The 16,593-nt window shown below is 40.9% G+C and overlaps 1 pseudogene; it reads right to left on the reverse strand.

Moving 5' to 3' along the window:
- The window catches only part of LOC120176897, a 50,193-nt pseudogene that overhangs the window by 4,098 nt on the left and 29,502 nt on the right, over positions 1 to 16,593 (reverse strand).

The following is a 16,593-nucleotide window of genomic DNA, read 5'->3' on the forward strand; positions in this document are numbered from 1 at the left end:
AACATAATTTAAAAATAATTGGTCACATATTAAACAATTTAACAGTTTCTGAAAAGCTAAGCTAAATGATGAACACAGAGACACCGCGCTCCTAACTATTTAAACCAACACATTATCCCTAATTTCCTTTTTCCAAGCCTAAGTATGTAATCAGCAAGTGACCAACTCCTACATTTACAGCCAATCCTCGAGAAATAATCAAATCAACGAACACTACAATGCCTCTGCCGCAAAATCCATGTCATGCCTTCTCTAATGTAAACCTATTATTTTGCTTTATGCAGCTTTCCCTTTTAGGTCACGTTGGCATGGAACCATTTGGGGATGGCAGGGATAGAACAGAAGACATACTTGCTCGTTGACTGGTTATCGTTGGGGTGGCTCTGAGTCAGTTGGACCAGATGTGCAACTTGGTCCTGCACCATTTTCAACTGGAGGAGAGGTGCCCCATTTTCCTTCGGACTCCAATGGTTCAATCACATGGACTCCGCCATCTGTTAGTCCCAAAGCAAATTGATTTGGATCCGATGGATGTGCCGCAATGACAAGCGGATAAACTTTCAAGCTGTTCCAAGGTGCATTTGTTACAAAACGTCAAATAATGACTTGACGCATTGAGTATAACTGATTTGATAAATAGGAAGGAAAAAACACCTTGCACTGGGAGGTAAATATGCAGCAGGACTTATTCGACATCTCAATCTCAGTGTTGAAGCGGTAAGAACGTCAACACCTCCGCCTTCGAAGCTCACGTATATTGATTGGCTATCACATGAGTATGTCGCATGTGTAATGGGACCACTATCTTCTCGGGGGACCCACTGTTTGAGAAAATAATTCCAAGTAACATCACCCACCTCAAAATAAATCACTAGCAAACTGTAGCAAAGCAATTTCTAAACGCTCATATTTGGCATTGCAGGGACACTTCTTACTGCAGGCATGAAACTGCAAAGCAATTACGTCCTGAAGCGCACTTGATTTAAACTTAGATTTTAAGCGATAACTTTTTGAATATATATATAGTTTATAATGCAGAAAAATAAGCTCGGATACCTGTTTTAGACATTCTAGTTTCGGTGCTTCAAATATAGCGATTTGTGATTCATGTACTGCGCACAAATGCGTCTGATCCAGGTGAAATTGAACACGAGTATCTGCATGAGGAGATGGTGCTCGCCCATTTGGGATTTGCAAGAACTTACTGGTTTGTTTCTCCCATCCATCCGTGCTCCAGACACACAGCTGTAGGGAAAAAAGGATTTGAAATAATCAGAAGATGATAATGGTTCAAACAAATACTAAAAATCATTTTACAAGACATGAATATACAAGGTAGCTCCTATGAAATTCTATATGTATCTTTTAAAAGGATAGCTAAACAACAAAACATGCAAGACCGACCTCATATAGGTGTAATAAATTAAATATGTTTCCGGCAAGAAGTTTATCCCACGCATCCTTGACAAAATTAACTTAAAACAAGCCAATTGTTACAACAATGTTGGATTTAAACATGTACAAGTTTCAATGTCAAGAGTATCAGTTATTTTAGTTTTCTCCCAGTGGGTTGTTAAACTGTTTTAGGATAAAACAAGTATACATGGAAGAAACGCTGAGATTTCTTACCTGACTGTCAGCTCCTGAAGAAACAAGCACATTTAGAGTATTAGAGAATGCAAGGCCTGTTATTCTTTTCTGATGACCTTTCAACTTTGTTTTCACCTGTGAAAATAGAGCACACAGGTAATCAAACAATTTCAATTTGGTTCTAAACAGCCATCAAAGTTCTAAGTCAATTAAGGACCTGATCCACCCAAACATTGTAAATTTGGATTGACGAATCATCCATGCCTACGGCAATGATGTTATTGTCCCGAGGATGAAATGCAAGGAAGGTAGCTGCAGGTGGTGGGGGCATGAATGTTGTCATCATCTGCACATTAAGAAAGAACAAAGATACAAAATAAATGTAAAGAAACCAAGATTTATATTAAACAAACTAGACCCCCCCCCCCCTTTTCAAAAAAAGAATAACATCATCGTCAGTCAATTTCAATTCAACAATCCAAATGAAATACCCTCATTATTTAAACAAAAATTCCTTTAAACTTCATGATCACACTATAAAATTTAGGTCTACATGCGCTATACACATAAAACACCAGAGCTTCCCTAAAAAATATAGTCATGTCCAGAATATGAAATGAATAGAGAAAGGAGCAACCTTAAATGTCATCATATTGAATAGTGAAATTTTACCCCCGGAAGCTGACATAACATAGGAATCATTCTTTGAAAGTGCAAAGCATGGAACAGCATCTTCAGGATTTGTATCACTTATATCATTAGTCATTAATATTCCACTGTCGGCTGCCACACTGGTTGTGGCCTACAACATGCAAAATCTTAGTTAATACCTAGCTTACAATAATATTAAGGGGGAAAACAATACAAAAACATTATGATACGAAGTATGCAACCTAGTAAATAAAAAGTTGTTAAGAAATTTAATACCTTCACAGTTAAGTTGCGATCAGTCTTCTGCCATTTCCAAAGCTTGTGTACAGCATTAGATGCTAATGCCAATATCGCAATTCCATAATTTGTATAAATTAGTCTAGAAACCTGACATCATAAAAAGTAAATGATTCTCCTTGTCTTTAGAAAATAAATACATACTATCATAATCTACTCAGAATAAAATCACAACCATAAATAATGTGAACTGCAAACTTTTCTACAGGTAAATTAAGTCCCCAATTGTCAATATAACCTGAAAAAACATAACAGCCGTTTGCCATAGAGTGAGTAGAGGATAAAATCTTAGTGAATTATTCCTGAGCAGATGGTTTTAAATAGGCAAAAAAAGGTGGAATTCGGTCAGAATTATTTGAAATTCTATAAAAGTACACAATTAGGGACATAGGTTTACCCTCGTTGCTGTCAAACTATCAGGAAGCCTTAAGGAGCGGCACTGTGATGGTTCATTGATTTCTGTAAGTTTCCAGATCCGAGATTCTCCACAGACTCATCAGTGATTCTTGGCTTTATATCAGCCTCGCTTCTACCATCGTTGATCTGAAGTGACCCTAAAGCAAATAGATCAGATCATAAACTTTATCATGCATAAACTAGACCTTGTAAACATTCACATTCAAAAGATACGTACATCCATCTCAATCTATGAAAAAGAATTTAGGTTATGATTATGATAGTAACTCACCATTCCAACCATAGCAGGTACTGATGCAGCCCGATCACCCATGGTTGTTCCAATAGTTGAGTTGTTGGAGCCATTTGGAGCCTGGTACATAAATCAGCCACTTAGAAAACATATTTTCATAGAATGTATGTACATTAATGAATGGTTATATTATGTGTGTGTGTGTGTCTCCCTCTCTCTATATATATACACATATAAAGACCTTTTACCTTTACTATATCAAATGAACGATTCTCCACCGTCCGTAGCAACCGAATGCCATCTGAATTTGCTAGAACTTTAACTCCATTATCATCAGTTGAAACGGCTAGCAATGTTCCTTCCTTGTTAAATCAAATGCAAGGGCAAGGCTGCGTTTTGTTATAACAAGTACAGTTAGGAGGTTGAAGTTAGTACCAGACAACCTTACAAGGAATAATGCAAATGCTTACGTACCAGCAATCCACCATTTGCTGGAGTACTTGTTAATAAATTAAGATTGTCCATGTCCCAGAATTTGACAGTAAACTCATCACCAGCAGCTAAGAACCGATTCTTTGTGGTATCAAATTGAACAACTCCCACAGATCGCTTCCCAAGACCAAAATACGTCCGCTTGACAGCTCCTTCACTTTCATTCCATTCCACCAAGAACGATTCCCTTTCTTTATTTGTTCCGCATGAGAACAGCCTATAGTAGCTGTCGTAACCGTCTTTCGGTTGGGCCCGGGATTGGGCTTCGACTTGAAAAATGTGGATTGGAGTCGTCACCGATTATTTATTTAAAAATAAATAGGTTAATCGGATACCTTATATCTTACCTGATCTTCTTCTTACCAAAGATATGTCGGATTCGGGAGTCGGTTACAGCTAAGGAAGGATTAGCACCCTTGAACTGCCCTTTCGGTACTATGTAATTTCCAGTTGTCTTTAATTAAGAAAGTTGTAAATTTAAATTAAAATGTAAAATGACGATCCAAATTACTTACCTTAGATTGCTTAAATTGTACCCTTAGAAGATCAAGACATATATTAGATAAGGAATGCAAATAAAACACCTAAGGTAAAATGGAAAACAAATAAGATGAGGAAAATATAGAATATAAAAATAATGTATATGATGGTAATAATGATAAAGATATAAACAATGGGAAAAATAAAAAGATATATATAATAGTAATAAATAAAAAAAACTAAAAACTAAAATAAATCACCATAATCAAATACGTACATAAAAAATAAAAAATAATGAAAATAAAATAAGAAAATATATATATATATAACAATAATAGAAAAATTAAAAAAAAATTGTAAAATAATAGCGTATAAAGTAAAACAAATAAAGTTAATAAAAACATATAATAACATTAATACCATATATATATAATAGCTAAATATAAGAGGGAGGAAAAAAATATAATAATAAATAAAAAAAATAAATAATATAAATAAATATAATAATAAAGAAGTAAAGAAATAGGGTAAAATACAAAATGTGTACATATATACATATATATATATATATATAATATAACATATAAGTGAAATAATACTATACTAATAATACATATATACGAGTGTAAAAAAAACTAATAATAATATAAAATATATATAAATATTATAATGTAATATAAAAAGATAATTAAAATTAAAATCCAGAGAAAGGACTAAAATGAAAGAACTGCAGGCTTGAGGTCGAAATTCCAAAGCAATATTAAGGGTTAATTTCGATTTGAGGGGAAAAAACGGCTCTTTTCGAGGTAACAAGGATCAAAAGGGTAGTTTACCCTATTTTAGATAGAAACACGCGGATGGTTTAAGTATAAAAATCAAATTTTTTATCAAAATATTCATTTCTCTCTTCTCCAAGCCGAGTCCTTCCCCATTTCTCTCTTTTTCTCTGCTTGGTTCATGTGTTCTTGATGAACACATGAACGCCGCCGTAGTTCCCAGACTCCGGCCACCGTATGCCGCCTCGTCAGCCACCGCGAACGGCGTTGGCCGCGGTCCTCGGCGGCGAAAATGAAAAAGCTTTTGTTTTCTTGAAAGGTCTTCTTGCGTAGGTTACAAAAATCCAACTAGTTTTTTTAAACGGGCCTCGGGGTCGCGTAGATCTAGCAAAATAGCTTCGAAAGCAACCCCCTTGGTCCTCGGCCAAAACGTTTTTTGTTGTTTAGAATCAAACCAGAGTGAAGGAAATACATACATACAAAGTAAACAAGAAAGGTACGAAACTTTTACCCTTTATTTTGCTACGAAACGATTACAAAATGTCGATCTCTGAAGTTACTTTGCTTGTATTTCACTAATGAACCCTCGTAATGTTTGTATGTGCGGTCTGTCGTGATGATCTCGTGTGTTCGTCCAGTGTAAAAAAAAGATCCCATGTGAGTGTTCTAGTTACATGTATTTATACAAGCCTACTTTAGAGTTTTAATCCGAGTAAAACTCGGTTTGGTTGTTGAAGTCCTAAACTAACACGTTGCCTTGCTTGTTGTTGGTGGTTGGCTTCGTATGCTTTCCTTGCGCCGGAGGAATCGGGAAGTTGGAGGCGTGGGGAATTCGGGGACAGTTGTAGCGTTGACCGGCCAAAGCGGCGCTGGAATGGGATGAAAAGCTAGGGTTTCAAAACCCTAGCTGATTTGGTGTGGGTCGTTGGTCTACTGGGTCGAGACTGGGCTGCTGCACTGGGCCCGGGTTGCTGCAAATGGCTTGTAAATTGTCTTTTATTGGACCTGTACCCAAATAAATCAACAAACAATTATATGTATTATAATATGATAATATATATATATAGCGTAATATGGGTGGATGAATTTGAGTGTCTTCAGCTGCCCCTCTTTGCTCATTGTCGTGTAACGAAAATAGAGCAAAGATTAAAAGACACATATTTCGTCCATATCGAATATCCTCTGTCGTAGAGTTGAAATCCGATGTTGAAATTGGTTTGTCAATTCAAAACACTAAATGACTCCCTCGTCCTGAGGTTGAGTCAAAACTGGAAAATTCTAAGTACGAAATCCTTCGTCGTGAAATTGAAATCCAAATATTGTTCCGAGTCCAATATCCTCCGCTGTGAAGTTGAAATTGGCTCCGAAATTGAGGAATGTTTGTTGACAGTCAGCGGTCCCTTCGTCGTGAAGTTGAACCTATACTGTCTTGAGTCCAATATCATTCGTTGTGAAGTTGAAATTGGCTCTGAAATTGAGAAATGTTTGTTGACAACAAGCGGTCCCTTCGTCGTGAAGTTGAACTTGCATTGTCTGGAGTCCAATATCCTTCGTTGTGAAGTTGAAATTGGCTCTGAAATTGAGAAATGTTTGTTGACAACCAGCGGTCCCTTCGTCGTGAAGTTGAACTTGCGTTGTCTGGAGTCCAATATCCTTCGTTGTGAAGTTGAAATTGGCTCTGAAATTGAGAAATGTTTGTTGACAACCAGCGGTCCCTTCGTCGTGAAGTTGAACTTGCGTTGTCTGGAGTCCAATATCCTTCGTTGTGAAGTTGAAATTGACTCTGGAATTGAGAAATGTTTGTTGACAACCAGCGGTCCCTTCGTCGTGAAGTTGAACTTGCGTTGTCTGGAGTCCAATATCCTTCGTTGTGAAGTTGAAATTGACTCTGGAATTGAGAAATGTTTGTTGATAACCAGCGGTCCCTTCGTCGTGAAGTTGAACTTGCGTTGTCTGGAGTCCAATATCCTTCGTTGTGAAGTTGAAATTGGCTCTGAAATTGAGAAATGTTTGTTGACAACCAGTGGTCCCTTCGTCGTGAAGTTGAACTTGCGTTGTCTGGAGTCCAATATCCTTCGTTGTGAAGTTGAAATTGGCTCTGAAATTGAGAGATTTTTGTGGACAACCAGCGGTCCCTTCGTCGTGAAGTTGAACTTGCGTTGTCTGGAGTCCAATATCCTTCGTTGTGAAGTTGAAATTGGCTCTGAAATTGAGAAATGTTTGTTGACAACAAGCGGTCCCTTCGTCGTGAAGTTGAACTTGCGTTGTCTGGAGTCCAATATCCTTCGTTGTGAAGTTGAAATTGACTCTGGAATTGAGAAATGTTTGTTGACAACCAGCGGTCCCTTCGTCGTGAAGTTGAACTTGCGTTGTCTGGAGTCCAATATCCTTCGTTGTGAAGTTGAAATTGGCTCTGAAATTGAGAGATTTTTGTGGACAACCAGCGGTCCCTTCGTCGTGAAGTTGAACTTGCGTTGTCTGGAGTCCAATATCCTTCGTTGTGAAGTTGAAATTGGCTCTGGGTATGCCTAAAAATGTATGGGCAACATATGTTATTCTGGGCTCTGGAGAGAAATCTTGATTTCCGGTGGCCTGTCGTTGTTGACTCTTGATTTTGAAAGCTTGAAGTTCTGATCTCTGATCTTGAATTCTTCAAATGTCTGAATCTGATGTGCACATTCTGGGTTTTTTTTTTTGGAGATGCTCCTCAACCATCTCAAGCATGTGCATGAGCCTTGATCGGCTTCTGGGTACCTGTACTTTTCAATGAATCTTTGCACAGTAATATGCGATTATCTTTCATAAAAAATAAATAAACCATTAGGTTTAAATCTAATTCAAGATGCTCGAAAGGAATTGGAGGAAAGATGGTCTTTATTCATAAGGGAGGAGAAGAACAAATAATACATGGCAAACATTCTAGAAGACGAATACACAATGATGTGTAAATGAATGTCTTAGATCTCGATAACGTGGGCACTTCTGAGTTGAAAAGCCGTTTGGTGACTTTGAATGCAGCCTTTGCCAAAGGATCTTTGAAAATGCGACAACGTTTGGGAGGGTGCAACATTTCTCTGATTTGTTGAGTTCGTAGAAGATTCATGTGCCGGGATGTTTCCACCGTTAATATCCAAATCGCCCTTTTCGGGTTTTCAACTTGGACCCATCCTTGGTTGCAAGACGCCCTTTGCGGGTTTTCATCTTGAACCCACCTTATTTTCTCTTCTTTTTTCCTCTTTTTCTTTTTTCAATTTAGGGTGCCCTTTCGGGTTTTCACCCTAAACGTTCTTCTCTTTTTGTTTTTTTTGTTTTGTTTTTTTCTTTGTTTTTTTTTCTTTGTTTTTTTTCCAACTTAGGACGCCCTCTCGGGTTTTCATCCTAAGCGAAGTATTTCTTGACTGCGTCCGAGTTAATGGGATGTGGCAGCTCAGGTCCGTCCATTTCAGCCAGGATAAGGGCTCCTCCGGAGAAAGCCTTCTTCACGACATAAGGTCCTTCCCAATTTGGCGTCCATTTTCCTCGGAAATCTTTCTGGACTGGCCAAATTCTTTTTAGCACTAGATCCCCTTCACGGAATATTCTCGGGCGCACCTTTTTGTCATGTGCTCGGATCATTCGTTTCTGATAGATTTGACCATGATGAATGGCTTTCAGTCTTTTTTCATCTATCAGATTAAGCTGATCATATCTGGATTGTGCCCACTCTGCATCATCCAGTTTGACTTCTGACAAGACCCTGAGAGACGGAATCTCGACTTCAATGGGTAGCACTGCTTCCATTCCATAGGCTAGTGAAAATGGAGTTGCCCCAGTCGAAGTTCGTACCGAGGTTCGATAAGCGAACAAAGCAAAAGGCAACTTCTCATGCCAGTCTTTGTAAGTTTCAGTTGTTTTTTCCACTATCTTCTTAATATTTTTGTTTGCTGCTTCTACTGCTCCGTTCATCTTTGGTCTGTAAGCAGTGGAATTGTGATGTTTTATGTTGAACTGTTCGCAAGCAGCACTCATCATCTTGTTGTTCAAGTTTGTTGCGTTATCGGTGATAATCCTTTCAGGTAGACCATACCGACATATAATTTCTTTCTTCAGAAACTTGCAAATAGTGGATTGAGTGACACTGGCGTATGACGCAGCCTCTACCCATTTCGTGAAATAGTCAATTCCTACGAGAATGAAACGGTGACCATTCGAAGCCTTCGGATGGATTTGCCCGATAACGTCCATGCCCCACACAGGGAAAGGCCATGGTGACGTCATTACATGAAGCGGATGGGGTGGAACATTTATCTTGTCTCCATAAATCTGACATTTACGACATCTCCTAGCATAGTTGATGCAATCACTTTCCAGTGTGGACTAAAAATATCCGCATCTCATTATTTGTCTTGACATCATATGCCCATTTGCATGTGCTCCACAAACCCCATCATGTACTTCTTCCACTATCATTTTTGCCTCTTCAGCATCGACGCACCTTAACAGAACTTGGTTATGGCTTTTCTTGTATAAAACCTCTCTGTCAAGGACATATCCAGCTGCCAACCTTCTAAGGGTTCTCTTCTCGATTTCAGTGGTTTTTTATGGATAACTCCGATGCTTGATATACTGCAGAATGTCGTAGTACCGAGGCTTAGCGTCTTTCACTTCTTCAATTTGGTAATAATGAGCTGGGTACTCATACGACTGCATGTTAATTGGCATCATTTCAGACTCCCCGCCAGCCTTGAACGTGGCTGCTAAGGTAGCTAGAGCGTCAGCCATTTGATTTTCTTCTCTAGGCACGTAGTGGAAGGTGACTTCGTCGAACTCTTCGAGCAGATCCAACACTAGTTTTCGGTACTCTAACAGCTTTATATCCTTGGTTTCCCACTCTCCTCGGAGCTGATAGATTACTAAGGCTGAGTCTCCATACACCCGTAAAGTCTTTATATTTTGCCCCAGTGCAGCCCGAATTCCCAAGACACAGGCTTCATATTCTGCCATGTTATTGGTACAATCAAAGTTCAGTCTGCTGGTAAATGGGTAGTGACTCCCTTCTGGGGAGACTAGAATTGCCCCGATGCCATGTCCTAGTGCATTTGATGCCCCATCGAAGTGCATTCTCCAAGAACCGTCCGTTGAAATACTTGCTTCCTCTAAAGATATGGCCATTAAGTCCTCGTCTGGGAAATCAAAGTCCAGCGGCACATAGCTCTCATCAGTTCTGCTTGCCAAAAAATCAGATATGGCGCTGCCTTTTACCGCTTTTTGGATCACGTATTCGATATCAAATTCAGACAAAAGCATCTGCCATCGGGCTAACCTTCCGGATAGAGCAGGTACACCCATCATGTATTTCAGCGGGTCTAATTTGGAAATCAGCCAAGTGGTGTGATACAACATGTATTGTCGAAGTCTTTTTGTAGCCCATACCAGGGCACAACAAACCTTCTCAATAGGAGGATATCGGACCTCGCAATCGGTGAACTTCTTACTTAAGTAGTAGATGGCTCTTTCCTTCTTCCCAGATTCGGCGTGTTGACCCAGAACACACCCCATGGAGTTCTCGAATATGGAGAGATACAAAAACAGAGGTTTTCCTGGGATAGGGGACATCAGGACAGGAGTGTGAGACAAGTACTCTTTTACCTTCTCAAATGCAATCTGACAGTTTTTATCCCATGCTCCAGGGCTATTCTTTCGGAGGAGACGAAAGATGGGGTCACATTTGTCGGTTAACTGAGAGATAAACCGAGCTATGTAGTTTAGTCTGCCCAGAAAACCTCGGACTTCTTTTTGGGTTCGTGGTGGAGGTAGATTCTGGATAGCCTTAACCTTATCAGGATCGACCTGTATGCCTCTCCTACTGACTATAAAGCCTAGTAGTTTTCCAGATGTTACCCCGAAGGTACACTTGCTAGGGTTTAGTCTCAGCTGGAACTTTCTTAATCTCTGGAAGAGCTTCCTCAGATTCTTGACATGTTCACTCTCGGTCTGTGCCTTGACAATCATGTCGTCGATATAAACCTCGATTTCTTTGTGCATCATGTCGTGGAACAGGGTCACCATAGCTCTCTGATATGTTGCCCCAGCATTCTTTAATCCGAAAGGCATCACTTTGTAACAGAAAGTTCCCCACATTGTGACGAAAGTGGTCTTCTCCATGTCTTCGGGATGCATCTTGATCTGATTGTACCCCAAAAATCCATCCATGAGTGAAAAGTAGGCGTTCCCGACCGTATTGTCCACCAGAGTGTCTATGTGTGGCAGAGGAAAGTTGTCCTTGGGACTGGCCTTATTAAGGTCCCGGTAATCGACACACATGCGTACTTTCCCGTCCTTCTTTGGCACATGCACTATGTTGGCCACCCACTCAGGGTATTTGGCTACTTGGAGAAAACCAGCATCAAATTGCTTCTTGACTTCTTCCTTGATCTTAAGGAGCATTTCTGGTCGCATTCTTCTTAGTTTTTACTGCACAGGTTTGAATTCTGGTTTGATTGGCAGTTTGTGAACTACCATATCTGTGTCTAGTCCCGGCATGTCTTGATACGACCAAGCAAACACATCTTTGTACTCCTGAAGTGAGACTATCAGGTTTTTTCTTGCTTCAGTCGAAAGAGTTGTGCCGATTTTAACCTCCTTTCGATCTTCTTCAGTGCCCAAATTTATAATTTCGATCGCCTCCTCATGTGGCAGTATTTTGCTTTTCTTCTTTTTCTATCATTCTCAACAATTCGGTAGGCAAGTTGTATTCCTCTTCATTATCGCATTCATCAAATTCCCCAAGACAAATGGTTGATTCAAAATCCACCTCTGGATCAGGATCATCCGTGCCCACATTATCGTTATCTGGGAACCTGAAAGGAAGAAGATATGCATGTGTGAGAGGATAATATCCCACACGGAACGGTCAAGAACTAACTTTGAGAGTAACTAGAAATGAAGTACTGGAATGAAGGAAATAGATAATGAATAAAAGAAAAATTTGTTTGCCATGGAGAAGAAAAATGCATCCTTTATTAAACTTAAACAAAATATTTATTCACCCTTACAAAAGATCACCTATTGCCCCCGGGTATAGGCAAATAGGGATAGTTCGAATATTACTCTGAAAGATTCTTGTAAACCACAGGTAGTTCTTCCACCGACCAACTGCTAGGCACGAACCCATGTGGCAGAAGGCATATCCCGGACCTATCTCCGTTGTCAACATCTTCTGTGGTCACGGCATTAACGTTCAGATTTTCCAGAGCCGTTTCTAACTCGGATATGGTGGTCTCAAACACATAACCACCTGACTTGAATGTCCTGAAGAGCGGTGGGAATGTCATAGGCTTCCATTGGAGTTCGCTTCCAGTCAATCTGGCCAACCTTCTCTCCCGGTTCTTTTGGACCTCCTTTCTCTTTTCATGATAGCTGGGCTGAAACCGAGCCCAAATTGGTCTAATTTTGAGATAGGAAGGACAGGATTGATCATCCCTTGCAAATATTTCCCAAAACCTTTCCCGGTTCTGGCGCCTTGGCCCAGGGTTTGCTTGATCTCCATCTTTGTGCATTTGGAGAGTCGAGGTCTTGGGATTCTCTTTCCTTCCGCCACGAATGTGGCATTCACAAACTCCAAGGAGCGGAATGAACATTCTACTGCTTCCTCGTCTACTTCGATGTATGGAGCCTCCGTGGTCACGCTTGCCACGATATCTTCCTCAGCGTTGACAACTACTAAGGCCCCATCAATGACAAATTTAATTTTCTGGTGCAACGTGGAGGGTATTGCACCTGCTTGATGAATCCACGGCCTTCCCAAAAGACAGCTATAGGACGACATGATATCCATCACAAGGAACTCAACATCATAGGTGGCTGGTCCGATGGTCAATGGTACCTCAATCTTTCCGATTACCTCTCTTTTGGTCCCATCAAATGCTCGGACCACATTCTGACAAGCTCTCATATGAGAGGTATCTATTGGTAGCCTTTTCAATGTAATCAAAGGCATCACGTTCAGGGCTGAACCATTATCGATTAAGACACTTGGTAAAGCGTGCCCCTTACAGTAGGTAGTAATGTGTAACGCCTTCGTTCGGCCTCTTCCTCCTGATGGAATCTCGTCATCTGAAAACGAGATGAGATTATCAGCTTGAATATTGTTCACCAGTCGATCCATTTTGCTGACTGGTATGTCTTGTGGCACGAACGTTTGATTAAGGACATTCAACAACGCTTCTCGGTGTGCTTCCGAGCTTAAAAATAGTGCTAGCATTGAAGTACGTGTAGGTAAGTTATGGAGCTGTTCTACAATGTTGTACTCGCTGTGCTTCAAGATCTTGAGGAACTCTTTAGCTTCTTCTTCCTTTATAGGTTCATTGACAACTAGCATATCTTCTTTGAATGGCTCCAATGGTCTTTTCCCCACCTTACTATTACCTCCTCCGGAAGTACTCACCTGACACTCGTACTTCCATGGCACTTGCCTATTGTCCTTATATTGAAAAGGCCGAGGTGCGGAGATTACCACCTTGGCTGGTGTTGTTACTGTCATGCTTGCCCTAGGGGTAATTATCAAATGACTACCCCTACCAAATTTTCTATCTGATGATTCTCCGGTGGCACAAACATCTGCTTCCAAAGAATCTAGAATTTCTTCGTAAAATTCCAGCTCTTTCTGGTTCATCATGAGTTGGACTAACGATCTGAACTCTGGGCAATCTTGTACTTTATGTCCTTCTTCGTTGTGGTAACAACAATGGTTACCATCTTCATTTTCTGTCGTATCTGGATATGGTGCAAGAAGCCCTGCCTTCACCATTTGGCTCCATACCCAAGCCAAAGGAGATTTGATCTCTGAAACACTCTATTTAACCTTCCTGCCCCCTTCGGTAGTAACGGCATTGATTCCTGTTTCCTGATGATTGGGCAAGGGATTCTGGGCGACGTTTGGTGCTCCGGAGTTAAAAGTGATCCAATTCTTGTTACGCATTCGTTGCACAAGTCTTTTGAATGCGAGACAACTTTCAATCGAATGCCCCTGCACACCGCCATGGTATTCGCAGTGGGCGCTCTCGTCATACCATTTCGGGTAAGGGGGATTTATTGGATTCATAGGATAAGGCGACATTGCATGAGTGTCGAAGAGCTGTTGGTATAATTCTTTATACGTCATGGGAATGGGGTTAAACTGCTCCCTTTCCCTTTCTCTTCTTGGTTCTCTCTGGTTCTGTCTAGAAGTACCGGATGGTACAGCTGCTGTGGAATTTGAGCTTGAGATCGTAACCCCTTTGCTGACGCTGTAGGTGTTTACATTGTTGATCTCTCGCTCGTTGTTCTTCATGGGAGGTTTTTTAGTAGAGTTTCCTCCCTCAATCTTTCCTTGTTTAATGGCCAACTCGATCATTTCACCGGCCATGACTAAATCTGAGAAACTTCCCGACGTGATTGCTACCAAGTGCCCGAAGTAAGGTGCCTTCAAGGTCTGTACAAACAGCTTTCTTGTTTCCTTTTCATCCAAGGGTGGATGAACTTGCACAGATAAATCCCTCCATCTCTGTGCGTACTGTCGGAAACTCTCATTGTGTTTCTTCTCTAGGCTTTGTAACATGACCCGGTCTGGTCTCATATCGTTGATATGCTTATACTGCTCCAAGAAAGACTTGGCTAAGTCTTTCCACGTCTTGATATGAGTTTGGCTAAGCTGGTTGTACCACCGAATAGCTGAACCGGACAGGCTCTCTTGAAAACAATGGATCAGGAGTTGGTCATTCCCGCCATATCCTGTCATTTTTCGACAGAACATAGTAATATGGGCTGAAGGGAAACTGTTCCCGTCGAACTTCTCAAACTCAGGAACTTTAAACTTTGGTGGAAGCACCAAGTCTGGAACTAGGCTCAGCTCCATTGCGTCCACTCCATAATAATCATGGTCTCCCTGGACCATCTTTATTTGATCTTCTAATATTTTTATCTTTTCTTCCATCTTTTTAGCTTTATCTTCCTCGTCAAAGTCTGGGACGTGATAATCATCCGGATGATCATCAGGGATGATTGTAGAAGTTTGTATCTTCACAACAGGTGCAACTTTCGCTTTGGTAACGAATGAGTCCCCGGGTAGTGCTGCTTTCCCTTTAGTAGCAGATGCGTCCCCGGGTAATATTCCGGGTGAGAGAACCGCTTGCGGGGTTGGTGGTATGGCCACCCCCTCGGAAGAGATGCCCCCTGATGCACTAGCTTGTTGTAGACCTGACAATTTGGCTACGATTTGGTCGACCAAGGACTCCTGATTTTTCTTGATGGACTCAAGAGTACTTTCACTGTTCTGAGCCATCTTATCTTCTAGTTCCTTTTGAAGTCTTGCCATGTGCTCTTCGATTTTCTCCATTCTGGCTTCCATTTGTCTCTTTTTTGCTCGAGTATTGTGCGGGTGATGTGTATCTGATGCTTGCGGTGGTAAGCTCGGTGTCTGAGACATGTTCTGTTAGTTAATACGAATGTAAAAACATGAAAAAAAACATAAAATAAACAGACATGAAATATAAAATGCAAGAAATGCAATGCATGATGTATGCAATTGGAGGCATTGATCCAGAAAAGTGTTCATTATTATAAATAACCCTTGTTCAGACAAAAATGTCTTATCTTTTAAGAGACATAAAAGAAAAACAGATTAAATGTACATTCGGACTAAATCCTCTAGACCCCGAACAGCTTCCAGTAGGTTGACAAGTCTTCTGCCTTCATCTGTCATTGGTTGAATGCCTTGTCGAACCACACCAGCTTCCCTGGTTAGGCCGTGAAGATGACGGGCTGCTTTTTGCACTTGATCCAGGAAATCTCGGATGGTTGCGTCTCGGGCCCTCACCCTTCGCTGTGCTTGTTCCCAACGGAAACGCCATTGTAATCCTCCATCGAAAGGCACTATCTGAAGCTCGTTTGCTTGCTTCTTGAACCCATCTACAATAGCTTCTAACTCAGCTATTGTCCTGCCATCTTTCTCATGTTGTTTTTCTAAGTCAGCTATCCGAACTCTCAAGCGTTGGTTCTGATATTGACTATCTGCCAAGCGTCTTTGGGCAGTCTTCATCTGTTCCTTCCAAGCTTTCTCATCAGGCCCCTCAAACTTCCTTTTCAGGCTATGAGCTGTCTTTCCAGTATTCAGAGGTTACCTTCAACTTGGAATTATCCTTGACCTTATCTTGATACCCTTTTCTCAAGTCTTCGAGCTCAAAACGGACTCTTTTTTGTTCTTTTTCCAGTTTTTCTGCCCGATCTTTCTGAGAGTCAACATCAAGCTTCCACTGATAACGTTCAGCTTCAAGTTCCTTTATTCTTTGCTTCAGCTCATTATTCACGGCTTCAAACTCGGTCTTGGCTATCTCGAGTTCAGAAGGGACATGCCTGAGATGTTCTTCCATGGTCCGGGTGTCATCACAGTCTGGCACAGGGATATTGTCATTCTTTCTCAATCTTCGTCACTCCACATAATCCGGAGTGAGCATGCTTCTGGCAGCTACAACATCCATCCGGAATACTTTCCTCCACGATCGGCTGCTTCTTGACCATCTTCTTATAGCTATCGCCGTGATACTCAAACTCTGACCTAGCTAACCCGCATGTTGCTGGGACAAACTGACGTGCCCCATATTGTCTAAGTGCTAATAGCGGAGCATACCCAACTGCTCCCCA

The sequence above is a fragment of the Hibiscus syriacus genome, unplaced genomic scaffold (genome assembly GCF_006381635.1).
Source record: "Hibiscus syriacus cultivar Baekdansim isolate YM2019G1 unplaced genomic scaffold, ASM638163v2 tig00112260_pilon, whole genome shotgun sequence".
NCBI lineage: Eukaryota > Viridiplantae > Streptophyta > Magnoliopsida > Malvales > Malvaceae > Hibiscus > Hibiscus syriacus.